This window comes from Gracilinanus agilis, chromosome 2 (genome assembly GCF_016433145.1).
Source record: "Gracilinanus agilis isolate LMUSP501 chromosome 2, AgileGrace, whole genome shotgun sequence".
In the NCBI taxonomy this organism is placed as follows: domain Eukaryota; kingdom Metazoa; phylum Chordata; class Mammalia; order Didelphimorphia; family Didelphidae; genus Gracilinanus; species Gracilinanus agilis.
The window spans coordinates 205,947,866-205,970,418 of record NC_058131.1 but is presented as its reverse complement, the minus strand read 5'-3'; positions in this window follow the sequence as shown (position 1 = coordinate 205,970,418).

The following is a 22,553-nucleotide window of genomic DNA, read 5'->3' as shown; positions in this document are numbered from 1 at the left end:
TATAAAAGGACTAAGAGCTAGAAGAGGCATTTGAGATGATTTGGTCCAATTTCCTCATCTTACAGAGGAACAAACTGAGGTCCTGAGAGGTTAAATTATTTGCCCAAGGATACATAAGAGTTAGGTGGCAGAGCTGGGGTTTGAACTAAGGCCCTACAACTCTAACATTCATTTTTTAAAAATTTTTAGTTCTAAATTTTTTCTTCCCTTCTTCCCTCTCTCTAGCCCCCCTCTACGAGACTGTAAGCAATTTGATAAGGTCCTAAGATTTTAAATAAAGCATAATTTTCCCTGAATCTAACAAATCTTTTTTCCTAAAAATAACAAAAAAACAAACTCTAATCTATTAAGTGCTGCACAAATATAAATAATTATATTTTTGTTATTTTGTGGGGTTTATTATTATTTCTTTGATTAGCATTTATTTCTCTATATCTTTACCCCTCAGAATGTCTCTCTTTCTTCATGGGTCAGCTTGGGTGTCCCTTAGGTGCTAGATGCTAGGGATACAAAATATATTTACTCCAAAGCTAAGATGAGAATACTTTCTCCTTCCTCAAATCATCCTAAAATACTTTATCCAGATCTATCCTTTGTCTCCTCTCATAATATGACTGCACCCCAGCATTAGCAACTACCTTGAGGATCTGCATTTTTCATTTTGTATCCCTCGTACTTAGCACAATATTTCCACATGTTAAATACCTAATAAATGTCTGCTGAACTTAATGGTTGAGGCAGAGAGGTCTTTTTCTTTCCTAAAACTTCATTATTGACCCAAAAGCTAAAGCCAAATGTTTAAAGGAAAACTCAAATTGGACAGTTCTAATTTGTAGGCGAGAAGAACTTGGAAAAGTGTGACCCCCTTTAACAAATATAATGAATTCTTCCATTTTTATGAAGATTCATGATCTTGGAACTCTACAAGGCAGTGTCTATAGGGCACAAATATAATTTGGTCCCACATTATACTTCATTCAGTGGTCTAGATTAGTAATTGGGTCATCTATTTTAACTCTCTGGTTTTGAAAATGAGTAAACTAAGACCCAGTTGGCTGAAGACATTTTCCAAGTATATACAGTTGGTTAGTATGATAGTCAAAATGTATGTTAGTATGACAGTATAGTCAGAGCCAGAACCCGGGCTTTCTTGCCCTTATGCATTTAATTTTCTGCTATCTGTGGAAATTGAAAACAAACAAAATGCCAAACCTGAAACGAATTACTTGAAAAATCTTCTCCCTTCAACTTTCTTTCTCCTTTTATTCAAAAGCAAACATTTATTAAGTATCTACTCTGTTCCAAGTACTCATCTAAAGTCTATGGATACAAAGACAAAAATGAAACACTTCCTGTCATTGAATTTATATTCTATGGAGTAAAGAGAAGATACCATGTACAATTATGAATTCATACAAAATATATTTGAGGGGAGGAAGTAGAAGTGGGCTGGGTGTGGGGGAAGATGGGAATCAGAAACATCCCATATAGTAAACAATGTCAGTGATAAGAGGATAGATCCTCAGTTTCCTTTCAACTCCTAAGATTCTATGATTCTGTGAGTTGCTGGAAAAAAGGTATGTGTTAGAGGTTCTAAATTCCATGTGAGATGCCTGCTCTTTGGGAAATGATGGTGATTCCTTTCAAGTTTGATAAATATTATCCAGCATTGTAGATCAAGAGCTGGATACTCATATAATCACTTCTTCCTGCTTCTAAACAGAAAATTATGTGAGTAAATAAAATAAAAGAAGCTTGTCATCATGTTTATGAACTTGACCACTGTGACTAAATCACTAAATCAGGATAAGGAAAGCAAACATGTATCAATATTCTAAAAGACTGAGTCAATATGACTTGAAAATACTATGTTAAAAGTTCTGTTTACTCACTGTATTCCTTTATTCTTCCTAGTGTGTCAGCTAGAAGCAGCATGATGGAGCAAAACTCAACCTGGACTTGGAGTTGGGAGAGATCTGGATTTGAATCTTGCCTCTGACATTAACTGTCAAATAGGTAGCCAATTGAACAATCAAGCAATCAATCAGTATCAATTTACATACTGCTTCCTGATACCTCATAACTATTCCCCTCCAAGATCGAACCTATATAGCAGGGGTTGGCAACCTTTTTGGCTGTGAGAGCCATAAACGCCACATTTTTTAAAATCTAATTTCGTGAGAGCCGTACAGTGCTCACAGTGCGCTCCTGTAATAGCGCCTGAAAAAAAAATTGACTTTATGGCTCCTGCAGAAAGAGCCATATGTTGCCCACCCCTGATCTACAGTAAAAGATAACCTAACTGAATTTCTGAAAAATTTTTAATGTTCTCTTGTCCTTCCCTATCCCAGTCATTCTGAACTGCCTGATAGCATCATTCAAACCCTGTTTTTAGCTCCCCAGTAATCACTCACTTATTCCTTCAACCTAACTCCACCAATGCCTCACTTTAAAGCTACCTACCTCCTCTTCTGCACACTCTGGAATGCCTATTCCAGATGTAATAAAATTACTTTTATCTTAAACTTTTCATTTCCTGTTCCCTCCATCTTCTTGCACTTATACTTGGCTCCTTCCAGATGATAAAGCTTCCCTAGATATGCTTTCTAGCATTGGCTGTACTCTCAATCATATCCCCTAATTCACTAGTTCAGGTGGAAGAGTCAGAACACTTCTTGGTCCCTGTTTCCCCTCCCAACCTTCTTTCTACCACCATCATTCAATAAATTCTCTTCCTTTGAAGTTCATCCAATCTATACTGAATACCCAATAGAGATTCGCCTGGCTATTTTCTATAGGTCTCCAAGACATTCTCTTTCCTTCCTCAATGAATTCAGGGTCTAGCTCTCGTCTCCTGTGTTTATACTCTGGAACTTCGACATACATATGGATATCCTCTCAAATACTCTAAATTCACAGTTTCTCAACTTATTCATTTCCAAAAAACTACCTCACCTAACACCCTCCCCCAAAGTGGCCATTCTCTTTATCTTGCCAACACCAACAATTGTAACACTTCTATGTCCATGAAATCTGAAATACCTTGAGCCCATCACAATCTGTTGTCATTCTAACTTCTCCCTCTGTTTTGCAACCCCAACAACTATCTTTTGTCTATACTGTGACCACTGATCTAGCCATCATTTTGTTCTTTCCTAGGTTATCATCCATCCCTGCACTAGTTTAATTCTTCCACCTTCCTTTACCATCTTGATCCCTTACTGAACAACTTCAACTCTATACTCTCCTCTTACCTCAAATCTGTTGCAGCCTTTTCCTATCAAAGATCCTGCCCTACCAAGCTTTAGCCCACCATAAACTGCCTTCACTCCTATATGCATGTGTGCTGCTAAATGAAGACAGAGAAAATCACAAAACTGTTCTGACCAAAAATTTATAGTTCATAATCTCAACTTGGCCCTCACTGCAGCAAAGTAATTCTTTTTCATTGCCTTAATTGACTCGATATCCCACTCACCACAGCAGCTTTATCAAAACTTTTCACCCCTCCTGGAACCTCCATTACTCCCTTGACCCTTGCTCTCTCAGCTGAAAATTTTGCCTCATAGTTCACTGAATAAACTAAGACCATTCATCAAGGACTAACTCTTCCCCTCATCTCATGACACTAAGATTCCACCACTTTCTCCTCTATCCCTCTCTCATATAAAACTGTGACCCTTTTTGCCAAGACACAAGTGATCCTATTACATTCTATCTTCTTTGGAAGATTTCCTCCTCCATCATCCCTATCCCCTTATCTTTAGTCTTATTCTGTCTATTGACTGCTTTCCTACTGCCCATGAATATGTCTATATCTCCATCATTAAAAAAACCTCAATTGATGAATCCATTCCTATTAGTTATCATCCTATATCTCTTTACCCTTTACACTAAGAAAGTTGCCTTTGATGCCTTTATTTCCTCTCCTACTCTCTTAACTCTTTGCAGTTTGGCTTCCAGTTCAACTAAAGTGATGCTATCTGAAATTTTAGTTATCTCTTAAATATGAAATTAAATTATTTCTTGATCCTTTTGACCTCTGATTCCCCTTGATATTCTCTTCTCTCTACTTTTCTTGATTCTGGTCTCTTTTAGTTCTATTCCTACCTTTCTGCTGGATTCTTCTGTTTCTTTCATTAAGTCTTCATCCAAGTCATGCCCAAGAGTAAGGACATTGATCTGACCTGGGCCCTCTTCTCTATATATACTATTTCACTTAGTGATCTCATCAGCTTTTATGAACTAAATTATCATCTCCTTGCAGATGATTCTATAATTTATTTATCTAGTCCTAACCTCTTTCCTGACCTTCGATATCACATGACCAATGGGCTTTTTTGCACATTTTGAACTGAATGTCTCATAGGCATCATAAGCTCAAACTGTCTAACACTGAACTCATCTCGCCTCTACACCCCAATCTTCCTCTCTTTCCAACTTCCCTATTACTATGGAGGATACCACCATTATCCTAGACACCCAGACTTGCAACCTAAATGTCATCTTCAACTTTTCCTTCTCCCTTAGCTTCCATATTCAATCAGTTGCCAAGTCCTGTTGTTTCTGCCACCATAATATCTCTTACAGATGCCGGCTTCTCTTCCTTGGCCCAGCTATTGCCCTGGTGCAGGCCTTCAATATCTCATGCCTAGACAATGGCAAGAGCCTGATGGTTGGTCTTTCTGCCTTAAGGTGCTCCCTAATTCCAGTGAATCCTGCACTGAGATATCATATTAATTTTCCAAAAGCACAGATCCCACCACATCACTCTCTTCCCTCCCTTCCTCCCTCATTCAATCAATTTGAATGAGTTCATATTGCCTTTTTTTCAGATCATGAATGTTTTATTTTTTTCCTTCTGCCATTCATTGTCATCAAGGACATACAGTGCCCTTTGGGGAAGATGAGGGAGGCCCGCACCATGCCGAGGATTCTGAAAGCCAGCCAGAGCCAGGCCTGGTAGAAAGAGCTTGAATGAAATATGTTTGTCTTCTTGGCTTATAAAACCTTTCATAACCTGGCTCCTTCCTACCTTTCAGTCTTCTTAAACCTCACACAATGCCCCATCTCTCGAAGGTATATTTGCTCCAAAGGCTCTGGCCTCCATTCTCCATCCCAACACGGAGCATCTTCACTGACTATCCTGTGCCTAATATCCTCTCTTTATCCTTATCACTGTCTTTTAGATTCTCTTTCTTTTCAAGGTTCTGCTATAGTCTTATGTTACACCTTTCCCAATCCCCCTTTATGCCAGTGCCTCCCCTCTACTGATGACTTCCAATTTGTACTCTATAGATCTTGTTCCTACATAGTTGTTTGCGTAAGTACCCTGTATAGGGACAGTCTTTTGTCTTTCTTTGTTTTCCTGGTATTTAGCACAATGCCTGGGCACACTTAATCACTTAATAAATGCTAGTCAACTGACTGATTAAGTAGCTATGGGTCACTAGATAAATCATTTCACTTGTTAGAGCTATAATTAACTTCATGGGTAAAATGGGCCTAATAATAACTTCTGCTACTTGGGGGTGTAATGAAGAAAAGGCATTGTAGTCCTTAAAGGACTCGAAAAATCTGAGCTGGTATTACTGCATATGGAAATTCTCATTGTGTGTGTGTGTGTGTGTGTGTGTGTGTGTGTGTGTGTGTGTGTGTTATGTTAAGTNTGTGTGTGTGTGTGTGTGTGTGTGTGTGTGTGTGTGTGTGTGTGTGTGTTTTATGTTAAGTTCAGAATAAAACAAAAAATGAAAACCTATGGGCTATAATCAAGGCTAGCCTTTGATAAATGCAATCCTTTCTTAAAAAGTCATTTTTACACATCCAGCCTGCAGCTGAGGAAACAGAAGGAACTCTACAGGCACAGGCACTCTGAAAGTCCTGATACTCCCTCCTTAGTCCAGAGCCCTTACAGTAGCCCCCCAGGTACCCCGACAGGCTTGCCTTAGGTCACTTTGTTCCAATCAGAGTAGCAGAAGCTGCCCCTCCCTCCCATCAGGAAAAGAAAAGGGGGAGAAGTTAAAAGTAGATAGCAGATGACCTTGTTTGCCTCCTCCACCTTTCCTCATCCTTCTTAATAGCAAACATCTCCCTATTGATCAGTCCCTTCTCAAAGAGACTAAGGTGAATGTTCCAACTGGAGGAAAGAATGAAGAGGGAGAGCATCATAATAGCTGGGCTATGCGGAAGAATGCAGATCACAAACACTGGGCACACTAAACTAATAGAACTCTTCACCCCAGACCTGGGGAAACAAAGGTATTTTGTGGCAGGTTGATGAATTTGGCTCTGCAGCATCCAGCCCCCACCCCAGTCACCCACAACATGCCTTTGTAGAGGGGACTAAAACTTTGTTCGAAATCAATATGTTTTCTCAGGGACCATGATGCCATCATAAATCATCATTTGCCCAACATGTTTGTACTAATCAATCCACATTTAAGGTGGAGGGAGGAGGAGAGGAAACTGGAAACTGGTTAACAATAAACCACATTCATAGCACAGGGACAAGGATAGAGAATCTGGGTTTCTATGGGCACAAGAAACTGCACCAGACCTATTTGGGGACTGCAAGGGAGTTAAATAGTAATAGCTGACATTTATTTAGCAATGTTCAGTTACAAAACACTCTGCACTTTAACTCATTTGATCCACGCAACTCAAAGAGCATGGACCATGGAGTCATGGCTTGGGTCTAAAGGATTGTACCAACAAGGAAAATCACATTTGCCCTCTGAGCCTAAGTTTCCTTATCTGTAAAATGATGGGGTTGGACTAGATAAATGCCAAAATTCCATCCCACTCCACTGGGCTACATCTTGTTTGTCATCATTTTTTAATAAGAAAATTGTTGCAGGGGGCAGCTGGGTAGCTCAGGGGACTGAGAGCCAGGCCTGGAGACGGGAGGTCCTAGGTTCAAACCCGGCCTCAGCCACTTCCCAGCTGTGTGACCCTAGTCAAGTCACTTGACCCCCATTGCCCACCCTTACCACTCTTCTGCCTTGGAGCCAATACATAGTATTGACTCCAAGATGGAAGGTAAGGGTTTAAAAAAAAAAGAAAGAAAATTGTTGCAGAAACGCCAAGCAATTTACCCAATGGTCCATACTGAATGAATGAATCTAAAATCAAATTAAAATTTCCTGAGTCCCAAATAAAATGTGTCTGAAGAAGAATTAAAGAAGGCCTATCAAAAACAACAACAACAACAACAAACCCCAAATATCATCCTCAGAAGCTCATTCCTTTAGATTGCTTTCTTTGGGGTCTTCTTTTAAAATGCAAATCTGCCTAGGTGGCTTGAAGGAGTGAATTAATTCATACTCACAGCATAAATTTATGTTGTGATAGGATTATAGGTCCGTAAAAGATCATCTAATACAACTGAGACCTGAAGATTAATTAATAATAATAATAATTTCACATTTAAAAGTTTATTTAAAATTTAACAAGTACTTTATATACATTATCTCACTGGATTTTCATAACAGCCAATACAATACCAGTATTATTATCCCAATTGTACAGTTAAAAAAGAAACAAACTCAAAGAGGTCGTGACTTACCCAACATGAAACAGGACAAACAGTTGCCAAATATTGCTGATTCTTTTTCTGAAATATACATCCTAACTTTGCCTTCTCTCTGCTTATACAGCCAGTATTTCAGGTTAACATAGCTTTTCTTCTAGTCCTTTAGACTTGCTTCCTATTATAGTACCCCATATATATAATACATATATATATATATATATATTTTTTTTTGCTGATTTTGATTATTAACTGTTCCTAGAGCTCACTTTGCCATGCCCTGCTTCTAAGGGCTATCTCTTATGCCCTTAAAAAGTACTATCTCGGGGGCAGCTGGGTCGCTCAGTGGAATGAGAGCCAGGCCTAGAGACAGGAGGTCCTAGGTTCAAACCCGGCCTCAGCCACTTCCCAGCTGTGTGACCCTGGGCAAGTCACTTGACCCCCATTGCCCACCCTTACCAATCTTCCACCTATGAGACAATACATCAAAGTACAAGGGTTTAAAAAAATTTTTTAAAGTACTATCTCCTTCTCATCTCTGCATCTCTGAATTTTCATTTTCCTTCAAGACTCAAAGGTACCACCTTCTCTAATGTGCCCTCTCTGTGTTGCCTTCTACTTCCTCTCCTTCTTAGTGCTCTTTACCTTCTCAAGTTATGTGCAATTTAACTTATATATATATATATGTTTAAAACTTGCAGTAGGAAGCAGTTTCTTGAGAGTAAGTGTTATTTCATTTTTGCCTGTGTGTCTACAGAGCCTAATACTATGCCTTTCATTTAAGTGGTATTTCATAATTATTCTTTGAAACAAATTGAAATTGTACATAGCAAAGCGGAGATTCAAACCCTGGCCTGTTGACTCTAAATTAGTATTCTCTCCACTATCTCTATATGGTTCAAGCATCTTCTCTTACCTGAACAGCTGTTGATAAGGAGAAAATTAGAGAGAATTTGTTCAAAACAATTTCCTTTGAGGCAAAGTAAAAATAATTTTGATGAACAAAAGTAAGATCTCTCACTAGCCTGCTGTTCTTCCATTTTTTTAGCCCCATTTTCACATGGCCTTTCCTAGTACCACAAAAATTAAATGCATACTTATTTTGTGGTTTGGATAGAAAGGGAAAGAGCTAATTACCCAACAAACTAAAAATTTCCTTTCAAACCTCAAATGTACACTCAATAACCAACTATAGGTTTAGCAATACTGAAATGGATTAAATCAAGGAAAAGTAGATTGATGTTTTAGTGATGAGGGCATTGTAAAGTAATTATACTTATAGCTCAGATTTCTTAAGTTCTTTAAGATGTGCCCTTCCTTTCCAAAAATGATTATTTGGTTACCTTAGCATGGCATGAAAGTGACCCCAGGTTCTTGAAGGCTATGCTAAAGCATCACAAAGTATTGCAGGTATTATTAACCTGGAAATTTTAAAAAATATTAGTCCAGCAAACCATCTGTTGACTGAGGACCAGCCCTAGCCAAGACCTGAAGACCAGATCCAGATAAGTGACCTAAGAGCTGAAGACCACCATCACTACGTCCAGACTGGCCTCATGAAAAACGTCTCATTGCCAGAAGGCTGATTTGGTGAATTCTTTGGCAACTGCAAGATGTCTCTCTTTCCTGGGGGATACAGTGAGCTTCCTTGGTGAATAAGTGAGAGATAAGAGGTCTAAAAATTACATCATTTTTAGACCATCTACAAGCATTATTTTAACCTTTGGCACTCTAAACATGTGGTTTTTATCCAGACACCAATGGGTTGTTGTATTCTTGAGGGTAAAAAAAAGTAATCATAGCAATATTGACATTCTTTTAATTTTGTTCAAAGCTATAATTTCTTCACTGTAGGAAGTCTCTGCTGAGGAAAATACTTCTACCAATGCAGATGACAATTGTTCAGTTCAATGATTCAAAAAACATTTATTAAGCACCTGCTATCTGCTTGTGATATGCTTTAGAGGTACAAATAAGAAAAAGAAAGACAGTCTCTGCCCTCAAGGAACTTACAATAGAGAAGACAGCATTAAAAAGGATTTAGGAAATGGGCAGCGGAAAGAAGAGACACCAGGGATCAACTTGTCCCATGAAGTTGAAACCAGGCAGAGTAGCAGATGCATAGTGGAGGGAGCTGAAAGTCTAGTTTCTACCCTCTATAAAGGAAGGCATTGGGAGGAGTTTGGTACTCTGCCCTCCGGGCTTCTGAAGAGAAGGGAGAGAAAATTGAGTGATGTTGTATCCAGGCTTAAGTTTGCCAAGGTGGTAAAATTGGAAGTAATTGGAAAATTGTCCTGGAAGGACATCTTGTTCCTTGGAATTGAAATCAGGTAGAGTTGAAGATGCAAAATGAAATGACTGTTCTGAAACTTTAAAGAGCTGCCTGGCACCATGAGCCTGATGATTAAAGTCCTCCAAACCAAATTGACAGACACTTCATTTTTTTTAATTAAAGGAAAATCCAAATGATCAACCAATTATTAGGAAGATGAAAATAGTGAAGAATCACACCTTCAACCTCATGTATTTAGCCTAATTATTAACTCAGAAAAATTAGAAAGGTCTAAAAGTAGATGCACTGTCTGATAATCACCATTTCTTAATGAAGTTTAACCAAAGTAAAAGAGTCACTCTCATTATCAAACATTACCAAAAATCTATACCCATTTTTCAGTATATGTAATGCCTTTTCTCCATCATGGACAAATCCCACTATATAGGAGGCTCAACATATGCACACACACATGCACACACACGTGCACACACATACACACATCCTTAGTATAGAGACTAGGGGGATGACAAGTTTACCAAATGCATCCATTGTCTAATCTGCTGCTAATTTTCTTGATGCCACATGAGCTAGCAATGATAAACCTCTGTTTTGCATTATTTATTCATTTGTTTTTTACCTTATTTTTTAATGTCATCATATGATCGTGATATTTAACCTTAAGTTCATCAGTTAAACAATTTCTTTTTATTGTCCTTTTTGATAACTCAGAGACTGATTCACTCTAACTTCTTTATTGCCTCAACACTCATAAAACATGTTCTCTTTTCTATAAGAAAGTACTATGGACTAACAAACAACTTTTAAAAATTATTGTTTTGCCTTTTATTTGTTCATTTGAATATTATTTATTTCCTTTTTTGGAGATGATATCATAATATTATCAATCATTAACTTTCCCAAAACGTCTCATGCATAATTAATTTATAAACAACACAGAGGACTTAGATGATTTAATGACTTGTAAGGTACATTAGTTCACTAACTATCTGTTAATGATAAAAATATACTCTAATGCATTAGTATTGTTTTATCTGATATTCAGGAATATTTAGATAAAAAGACATTGAGTCCATATTATTCCCTCTCAAATGTTACAGTTATGGTTTTCATTCTATGGATTTTTCTCCTAAGAAGACTTTTTTTCTACAATAAAGCATGAATATAGTCACCAAAATGTGGAGTCCAAATAAGCCCAGAAATTTCTTGAATTAACAAACTTCTTGTGAAGCAGAGCCAGGGCAGCCCAGCTTCTTTGTGAATCATCATAGTAATAGATAGGGGGAGATTATAAATGCCAATATCTGACAGAACAACAAAAAACAATGGAGGATGGAAGGAAGGGGGAAGAAACAAACAAACAAACAAACAAAACTTGGTGTGACTCTAGGAACATCCAAGAATTCAGTATTGTACTCACACTATTCCTCTCTGTACCATGCTATTGTGCTCATATATCTCAAAACTTCAACAGTCATGGTGATGTCCTATTGAACACTATAATTTTTTAGTACTTTGCATTTCACATTTCTCAGTAGCTAATTAGGATCCCCTAGTCACTCACAAATGTGCTCAGCACTTAATTCTCACCATCATCCAAAATTGGGCCATCTCCATGATTTTCAACTCTGGAATTTCCTTTTATTGATTATAATCCCCATATTTCTTTTAATTCTTGTTGCTATTACTCCTCCTAAACTTAGTCTTCATCAATCAATTGGGTGATTAGGTTCTGAAGATACAAATACAAAAAATGAAATAATACTTGCAATAAGATTCCATTCTAATAGTTTATAGAGATAATTACATTTGAAATATATGCAGCAAAAAATAAACTTAACAGATGTAAACATATTCAAAGTAGTTAAATTACAGGTAGTTTTGGGAAGGAGTAGATTTCTATAAGAGCAAATACTTGACTAGTAATAAGAAAGTTGAGGGCAGCTGGGTGGCTCAGTGGATTGAGAGCCAGGGCTAGAGATGAGAGGTCCTAGGGTCAAATCTGATTTCAGACACTTCTAGCTATGTGGCCCTGGGCAAGTCACTGAACCCCCATTACCTAGCCCTTACCACTCTTCTGCCTTGGAACCAATACACAGTGTTGATTCTAAGATAGAAGGTAAGGGTTTAAAAAAAAAGAAATAAGAAAGCCTTGGGGCAAGTAGGTGGCTTAGAGGATAGAATGCTGAGCCTGGAGTCAGGAAGACTCATCTTCTTGCTTTCCAATCTGGTCTCAGACTCTTACTGACTCTGTGACCCTGGGTAAGTCACTTAACCATGTTTGCCTTAGTTTTCTCATCTGTAAAATAAGCTGAAGAAGGAAAGAACAAACTACTCCAGCATTTTTGCCAGAAAAACTCAAAAATGACATCATAAAGAATTGGACATAACTGAAATGATGAAATAACAACAAAAAGAACATCTCAGTTCCTAGAAAAAGCTTCAGAAATTTAGAGATGAAAAGGGACCAAGGGTGTCTTTATGACCTAAATTTTTATAGATGAGGAAATGGAGGCTCAGAGAGTGGAAGTGACTTCTCCAAGGTGACACAATACCACTTACAGCACTACTAGTATAATCTTGGTTGGGCTTTATATCTCTCATAGCAAATACTCTTCCTAAAGTACAAAAAGAAATCATTTACTAGTCCTGTGGTCTTGTCATCTGTGAATTAGATATGATCCATTAATGAAGAAGCCTCCACTAACAGCCTTCTCTGATATCTCAGAATGATATACCTAGAAGGTTTCTGGAAGTCTCTAGCAGAGGAGCACAAACTCTAGCTGTCTTACCAAGCAGATAATCAGTAGCAACTGCAAGTAACAGAAAACAAAACAAAACAAAAAGATGAAAAGATTGGGATGATGATAATTTCGAAATAGGTAACAAATTAAGAATAAAAATGACAGTAATAATGATATTGATAACATAGACAATAGAATATTTTGAAAGCACCCTAACAAAAACCTGTGCAATATCAATAAAACACGATCAATAATCTGTCAAATGTATGTAACTGTTATGACAAGAGATCACATATGAATGATAACTTTCATTGGTATAGTGGTAGTTGGGTAATGATAACACTGAGGCAGAAATGGAAAGATTGATACTTTACTTTCTCATCAAAAATGAGAAAGAAGATTAATATGTTCTTAAATAAATAAGTTAAAAACTTAGAGCAAACTTTTATAAGAAATAGACATCACTTCACCAGTTACTAGTAAAAGATACAGGTATCCACCATTCAATTTGTCAAAGGTAACAGAAAGTGGTTTACTTCAAGATAGAGCCTTTTCATATTTCAGTAACTAAGATCCAACTATTGGATTTGAAGGTTTGCTCTGAGTGATAGATACATGAACTCAATGAGCAACATATCAAGAAAGAAATGTTGAACAGATCATTAAGTCAAACAAATTGGTTTGCAGAAACAAAGGATCAGGCCAGAGGTACCAGAATTTACAGAAAAATAACCATCATCCTCCTGGACTTTTCAATCAATGAAGATTATAAAAAGAAATAGCAGAAACTGTGTGATATATATCTATAGGTTAGAGAAATTGACCACCTACCAAATCACTAGCAAGATATGAATGAGTGGCTAAAATAACAAACTTAAAAATATTTCTTAAATTAGCAGATGACAAATCCCCTATCTACCGATGCAAACCCCAAAATATCCCTGATAATTCAAGAAATAAGTTACTGAACCAGGCCATGATTACTTATAGAACTATTATCCACCACTGCCCAGACATATTATTGATCCACAAAAATTTCTAAATGTCTTAATGGATGTTAATATGTCAACTCATGAGATGGACAAATTATAAGGAATGAGAAGCCTTCTAAACATAGGGAATGAGACCAAGCCATCTGAGAACTGGATGAAAGACAGAATATGATGCTGTGAATACTTTCACTGCTGCATCAAATCAGGAGAAAGCAGAAGCTACATTAGACAAACGTGTCATTTTAATGCAGACACAGTATAGTTTTTTTTTTTTTTTTTTGCAGAAAGCAGAGTTGACTGCAATTAGACATGTACTTAAGATCATAGCACGGACTTGTAATATCATATGTGATTTATATGTTGTTTATCTGGTTGTTTGTTTAAAGGCTGAAACAATTAAACTAATGCAAGATGAAGAACTTGTTCTGTTGTTTCACACCACACAGAATGCAAAGTCAAAAGGAAAATTTTATTTGCTCTCACAATCTCCCTAGGTCTTCTGAGAGAATTTCAAAGGTAAATGGCCTAGTAGCCACTGCTTTTCAGGAAGCAATTAATTCGCACTCACTACTACATCAGAGTGCAAAATTTTGTGATCCTCAATTTTCTATACAAGTCAATGAAATTGATTGGCACTGCAAATCTCGTGCTCCTTATTCTGACACTCCTCGTGGAGGTGACTGCAGAGTTGTAAGACCTGCACAATTTTGGCAAAGGGATGCATTACAATATGCCTCTTCTGTAAAAAAGAAAAAAAATGGATATGTGATTGGAGATAATTACTCTCATGCTGTATTGGCTAAAGCTCAAAATGGAGAAGTATGCAATATTATTGCACGTCTTTTTTTGGCCATTCCAAAAGCAGTTAAAAAATCAAATAACAGTGCTTATACCAGCAAGACATGGGCAAAATTGGACAAATCATGGAATATCTCTCTTAAGGCTGGTATCCCAGAAAATTCTAAAAGACAGCCAATTGGAAAAAGAGCTAAAAGAAATTCAAAAGCCCAAATTCAAAACCAAAAAGGATATTATCAGACACTTTCTAACAAACCAGTTCCAAGAAAAAGACCCAATGAGTTTTTCATTTGGGGTCAAGATTTTGCTTCTGTTTTCATAGATATCAGGAATGAATGGAGGAAAACCAGTCATCAAGCATTCCCAGAAAAGACCAACCAAGAGAGCAGAGAAAGCAGATGTCTGTCCAGCACCAACCATAGGACAGCACAGCCATCAGATCCCAGAAAACCAGCAGAAGAATAAACAATGCACAGCCAGTGACTTAAGATCAGGTCTAATGAACTATCCTCACAGACGAACTTTTTACTAAGAGACAGTTTGCCTGCAAAAGACTTACTAACTTGTTTACAGATATTTTATTCTAAAAGTATATGGGTATTTATTTAAGATCAACTCTTTCCATGTACCCAAAAAATTCCAATTGTATTGTACAATGTATATCTTGCAACTATTTTTGTTGGAATTGTTCCATGTTGCTCAAATTTGATCTAAAAACGAATTTTGGAATTGGAAATGTAATAACAGTACATTGGATACTGTTCACCTGCAAAAGAAATTGTTTCTATTGTCCAAAATGTATATGTGCTAATTCTCTTAACCTACTTACTTATTCTATATTTGCAAAAAAGTGTGTCTTTGCTAGAAATAGGCTTGTATAAAAACCAATTTGGATTGAAATTGCATTTAATCAAAAAATCTACCTTTTAATTGAAAGGGGTATATAATGGTTCAGTAACCAAATAGTATGTTATAATTTGGGAAAACTTGCACTTTTTGTATATGCAGTAGTTGTGGTACTATTTTTTGTTGAAAAGCTTTTACCTGGTGAAAAATCTTGTGTACTCACACTGTGAAAATTGATCAAATTAAGATAAGGAAACTGATCTCATTTTGAGTGAGAAACTTTTGGTTGGCTAAAAATCATTTCCACATGGAATGTGAGCCATGAGTTCAAATTTTTTTTAGTTTTATTTTTGTATTCATTGCAAATCATTTGACTTTTTATCTTTTTCTTTTCTTTCCTTTTTCATTTTCTTTCTTCTTTTCCATTTTATTTTTTCCTCATATTTTTAGTACTGATATACATTGAAATCAGTATTGAGACTTTGATTTTGTAGATTAAGCTCAATTTCATATATTGGCCCTATATGTTTACCCAAAAGCTTAAGGACGTGGGAATCTGCAAGCATTTGGTAAATATCATGGGACTACTATGAATTATTGTGTCTGATTTCAGAAGAAGGAACCTTGACACAGCCTTTACATTTAGCCAGAAAGCCTAAGATCTTAAAGAGACCTAAAATCCATATGAGATGGATGGCTATCGGTTGCTCAAGTCCTGGATGGAGGTAAAAGGATGTGGTGTTTTGACACCCTCAAACACAGGTCGGCCTTGTACCAAGTGGCTCCACCACCCCTAAAATCCAAAGTAAAATCAGACAGGGGAATAAGACTTCCCTTTCGCTTCAAACTGGTCCCTTCTTTTGCTTGACAACTTCCTACAGCCTTGACTGCCAATGGGTAAAATGCTATACTGTTACTAACAGCACAGGCTTGTGGAACTTATGTTTCAGATTAATTTGGGCCTCTTAATAAAACATTTTCTGATTTAAAATTTTATTTTTCATTATTATTATTTTTTTACCAAGAGTATTTTAATTGCTAGATTTCATTTTACATTTTTTAAACTTTTTAATCTTATTCCTACAGTTACTATTTTGACCCTTTTTTTGAGCTTTTCCTTTTCCATTTTAACTTTTTTCTTTTTCTCTTTTTTTCTCCTTAAATTTTTAAAAGTTTTCATTTAAATTACTCACTTTGATCATCATTCATATATAGGGAATGAGATCAAGCCATCTGAGAACTGGATGAAGTATAGAATATCTCCTTCCCATTATCCATTTTGTTACTGATATCCTCAAGATGCTTTCAGTTGAGTATATAGATGAGTTTACATTCCAAGACCTTCATTCAATTACAAAAATTAGGCATTTTATATACCTGTGTAACAGTTCACAAGACATTACATATAAAAGAATAACAGCAGGATAACAATTGTCCCAGGTCATTTTCCTGTCTGAACACCAATAAAAAGAAGAGAGAAAATGAGATGATATAATAACCCCAAAACAATAGCTGTTCACATTTATATAGTTCTTTAAGGACCAATTTAGCTCTAGAGAAGCTTGTTACCAGAAAGTAGCAGACAATGAATTAATTTTTGTCCACTGCAACTCTTGAAGACACCTACTAAGATGTGGAAGGGTTCTGATCTGCATTGATGGAAAGAGTACCTACACAAATGAAATCACAAGTCCTTGAAGGATTAAAGTGAAATAGAGGTAATAACCCATGCACTGCCTACCTAAGAAGGTCACTGTAAGGATGAAATAAAATAATGTGTGCAAATTGCATTGTACCAAGGTAGCAGGGCACCAGTGAAAGTAATAATTCACGTGGTGAACTCTTGGGGTAGCAAAAATTCAGAGACATCCTTGACACTGGGGCATAGAGAATAAAACTGTCAAGTGTTCTGCCTTCATATCTTTGGGCCCCAAGGAAGAACGTGTTAAAATATGGAGTATATTTTAGCTCGTTTTTTTTTTAAATGGACAGCATGAAAGGAATAGTGCTAAGGCTCATTGTGGATGGGGAAAGGATAATGAGAAATATTCCTCTCTCATCTTCCCAGTTGTTTCCAAATGATGCTACCTGCATTTCCTCCATCCTTCATCTTTGCCTGGGACTTCTTCCTCTACAAGCCTTAACTCTGAAAATGAACTTCACAACTTTCTCCAACTCTCATCCATGCCCCCAGCCAACTCTAAATAAACTTTGCAAACATAGTTCCCCTTATTTGTGTTGTATGAAATGGCACAGTTTGAAAACAACAGAGACCACCCAGGTGAGCAGAGGAAAGTTTAATCCTTCTCATGAAAAAGGCCATGCACCCAAGTATGGCCAGTGCACCTGGGCAGTAGGTACACAGTTGCTTATATGGTCCCTAATGTGATATTCCCTCACCCCATTTCTCTTCCAGTTGGCCACTGGCTAGTGACAATGGGCTCACAATCTTGGCACGAAATTCTCACTAGTCAAGACCATACACATGCATTTTATTCCTTAAAGGGCAGGTGGGATGTCTATTCAGCTAACTAAGGTGATGTGACTTTGGGAAATTAGAGGTTTCCTAGGAAAATAGAAACTTATGTGCTTATTTCTGTTTTTTGTTTTTTTTAGAGAAATCCATCGTTCTATATATTAGTTCTCTCACAGTGTTATCTTTCCTTATTAGAATAAAAGTTCCTTGAGGGCAGACACTATCCATCATTTGCATCTACATCCCCAGTCCTAAGCATAATTTTGTACACCTTAAGTCCCTATAAATGCTAGTCTATTCATTTATTATCTCTGCTTACCAGAAAGTTTAACCTTTCCTCCATGCTCAGTTGAATGGTTGATAAAAGAGGCACATATCCTCGATTTCCCCGGTCATTTGTGTTTTATCTCTGCTCCAACAATTATCTACCTTTGGGTTTTCTTCTTGTAGAATGTTTATACTTCTCTTTATATCTCTAGCAGTACCTTTTATCCCTTTCAATATCCTTTTTCTTTTTTCTTTCAATAACAAATTTTCACATTTTTCAAAGGGATATGATCCAAATTGTCTCCCTCTCTTCCTTGCAATGTCCTATTGAATTTCTGGTGCTTCCCCTCAATCCTGCCACCCAACCCCAGCACATTGAAAACTGCTCTGCATGTACTTGGTTAACATGTTTTTTGAACTTTAATAATAATTCTGTGAAGTAGGACAATTATTTTTAAAAGCTAAGGTAAAAAATAATGATAACAACTAGCATTTATTTCATCCTTAAGATTTTCAAAGTGCTTTATAATGTCTCATTTGAGCTTCCCAAACACCCTGGGAAGTGGATGTTACTATTATCCCCAAGCTAAGCAGGGCAGAGATCAAGTGACTTGCCCAAAGTCACACAATCTAATGTTTGAGGTCTCATTTGAACCCAGGTTTCCTGACTCAAAGGACAACTCTCTATGCCCTATATCATCACCTAGCAGCAAAAAATCCCACAACTCCTCAGTCCCAAAGTGGGGACTTAGACATTCTTATTTTCATTTTATTTCAGTGCTTCTTCCCCTATACCAACTTGTAAATTCTCTAAGAATTCCCAATCATTTTAGATAAACAGGATTTTTTGATGTAGTGGATAGGGAGCTGGACTTGGAATCATGCCAACCTTGGTTCAAATCCAGCCTCAGACACTTACTAGCTATGTGGCCTTGGACAAGTCACTGAACCCTGTTTGCCTCAGTTTCCTCATCTATAAAATGAAATGGAGAAGGAAATGGCAAACCACCCAAATATCTTTACCAAGAAAACCCTAAATGAGGTCACAAAGAGCTGGACATCACTCAAAACCAGAAAATAATTGTTTTCAACTAATTATAATAGCTAACATTGTATATAGGCTATAAGGTCTGCAAAGTGCTTTACAAATGTTGTCTTCCTAGATGTGCCAAACAATTTTACAAGAAGGGTGGCATTTTTATCCCCGTTTTATCACTAAGGAAATTAGAGACTTGCTCTAGGTCCCAGTGTATATGTTTCTGGTGCAGGATTCAAACTCAGGTCTTCCTATCTCCTGATCCAACATTCTATCCCTGCCAGCCAGCCAGTTTTTAGGGGGAAACAAGATAAAGAGAGGTGTTACTTAAAATAAATAGAGGTATGGCTAATGTCCCAGTTTTGCATTTGATAGTATCTTAAGGAACCTATGGATTGATACTAATTATATAATGCGAAGCTTTTACACAGAAGGAGGCTGCTATCGCTGATAATGTTACTGTGCTCCTGGTTTTTTATCTTCCTGAATAAATACTCAGTTTTAAGGGTTGCTTGATTGACTGTGCTTCCCAGGGAGAAGTGATAACTAAAATATCTTATGCAGACCGTGTCCCACAAACATCCCAACCAGCTCCTGATCCAAAGGGAACTGTGGGTGGCAAGTTATTTAAAAATAAATAAATAAAGTCTTATCTCTGAGTTGATTTCCACTTTTGCTGACTGCTCATAAATTTTATTTACCCTTTGAAACAGGATAGTTAAATCTAAGGTGGCGGTGGGGGGAGCAAAGATAAGCGCTCTTAATGTAGATTATTTTGTATTTTAATTTATTGGGTGATTGATTGGGACGAAAGCATGTGTATTTCTAAGCTGAGCCTCTCACCCTAGGATACCACCAGAGACAAGATGTTGTATCTCAATGGAATTCTTTAAGTAAAATACATTAATAAATAAAACTCATTTTATATCGGCTTGCATAGTCCTTTTATGGTCTTGCCGTAAAAGATTTTAGTTGTCTCTTATATCTTTTCCCTAGCTTTTCCATTTCTAATTTCAAGGCTTAAAAATTACTTTGGAGAGCCAAAGGAAAACATAGTTAAGTCAAGGATGAAAGAAGGGGAGAGATATGGTACTGTAAATATAAATGATAACCAGATTAAGTCTGACAGAGCTGTTTTCTCCTGTGTCAGCATTTTACAGCCTCGCTGAATAAAGACACTCTTGTGTCCTCCGTAACATGCTGTCTGAGCTGGTGTTTTTACGAGGCCTTTCATTTAAGGAACATAAACTTCATATTCTTCCCGCAGACAGAGTAGTATCAGCCTCATGCTTACGCTGCACTAATAGTTGGGGTGGAGTTTTCATTTTAAAAAAATAGCGATTGACTTTATAAAGCTCTTTTAAATAAGAGATTACAATTTCAGCCTCAACAGCAAAAGGGGTAAAAATCTGTTACTGAACACAGCTTTGTAGAAAAAGCAAGAGAGTTTCTGTCTGTCTGGATAGTTCTGAAGGAAGGAGCAGATTTGTCATGATTGTAAGCAGCTGCAAACGGGGCTCAGGAACAAGCCCTCAGAAAAAAATGAATATTCTGCTTGCTGAGAGTTGGAGCATGATACATTAGAATTTGAGTTGGATTTGGAATCTGAGGACCTGGGTTCAAACTCCAGTTTTGCAAAAGTACTTGTATGGCTGATCAAATCACTTAACTTCCTTGGGCCCTTTGAAATCTTTTTTTCTTTTTTAATTCTTTCTAATTCCAAGGCTTAAAAATTACTTTGGGAGCCAAAGGAAAACAGTTAAATCTAAGATGAAGGAAAGGGAAAGATAGACATGGTACTATAAATATATAGAAAAACCAGATTAAGTCTGACAGAAATTCTTAAAAACAACAACAACTTTTTAAAAAATAAACCTTAACCTTCCCTGTTAGAATCAACACTGTGTATGGGTTCCAAGGCAGAAGAGAGGTAAGGACTAGGCAATGGGAGTTAAGTGACTTGCCCAGTGTCTGAGGACACATTTGAACCTAGGACCTCCAGTATTTAGGCCTGGGTTTCAATCCATCAAGCCACCTGATTTTTCCCAGTCCCTTTGAAATATAAATCTATGGGATGGGCCTATTTTTAATTTAGGGGAAATTTTATCAGCCTGAATAATAGTTTAATGGCAGTTTTTCTGAGAGTTAATTCATATATATATATATATATATATACATATATATATATATATCCATGCTATTTCCTTCCACCAGCAATCCTGTTACATTTTCCATTTCCTAGAGGAGGAAATAGAGGTTCATAGAGGTTAGCTAGCTTGCAGTGTCTCACAGCAAAGTATGATTAAAAAGAAAGAATGTAAAATACAAATGAAATTTATCTTAGATGAGTCGCTGAATTCAGATCCAGATCAGAATCAAAGGAAGACATATAACTCTTTTAATTGGAATTGCTCTTTAGTATAGACAGATTTTTACTAAGACACTTTCTTGCCTCAATTTCAACAAATGCATGCATTAAGCGCCTACTTGTGAGGGTGCTGGCTGAGATACAAAACTGAAGAACAGCAGTCCCTCTCTTCAGGGAGCTTCCATTCTGTGCATAGACACACTTGTGCATATATAAATATGTATGTACACTTGTATATATGCATTCATATGTATGTGTATGTATTTTATATATAATATGCTAGATAAATATGAATAGTAGGTAGGGAGTGATAAGGCAAAGAAGAAAACCAGATAAAGCACTTTAGAACAATTCAAGAACAGGAAGAGCTCACTTTCATCTGGGAAGATTCGAAGAGTTTCACAGAGGAAATGAAACCTCTGATCTGGGTCTGGAAGGAAAAGAATTTTAAGAGACTTATGTGAGGAAGGAGTTCTTTCCAGAAAAGAAGCACAGTCTAATTCGGTGATTCCCAAAGTTGGTGCCACTGCCCCCTGGTGGGTGCTGCAGCGATCCAGGTGAGCGGTGATGGCCACAGGTACATTTGGGGGTGGTGAATAACTGTAAGAGGGTGGTGATAGTATGCGACAGGGGGTGCTAAGTAATGTTTTTTCTGGAAAGGGGGTGGTAGGCCAAAAAAGTTTCGGAACCACTGGTCTAATTGAATATTGGAAGGTGGGAGAGAATAGGTGTAGAATGGGGAAAGAGCTACTGGTACCTTTCAACAAATCTCATCTAAAGCAACTCTAAATGGTCAAGAAAAAGGGTCGCCTCTCTCTCAAAAAAGGCTCAAGTTTCTCCTGTGCCAGTTCCTCAGTCTCAGGAAATAAAAGCAAAATCACACTACAAAGAATTATAAAAAAGAATGAATAATGCAAGCATGTAGTCAGCTCCAGGACAGAAGCTCGTATTAAGCTTGGAATGTGTGTGTGTTTACATAGAAGAAGACCAAAAAATAGAAGTGCCTAACACATTTTGAGTATCTGACAAGCATGTAGTTTATAATTCCTCTAACTCATTCATAAATTAAGCATAGATTGCTAGGAAATTCTTTGATATTGCATCAGATGACTGATAAGGAGTTGATATAACACATATAGGGACATAACAAATATTTAACATTAAAAGTCATCTTCTAAGAGATATAATCATATTATTTGAACAAA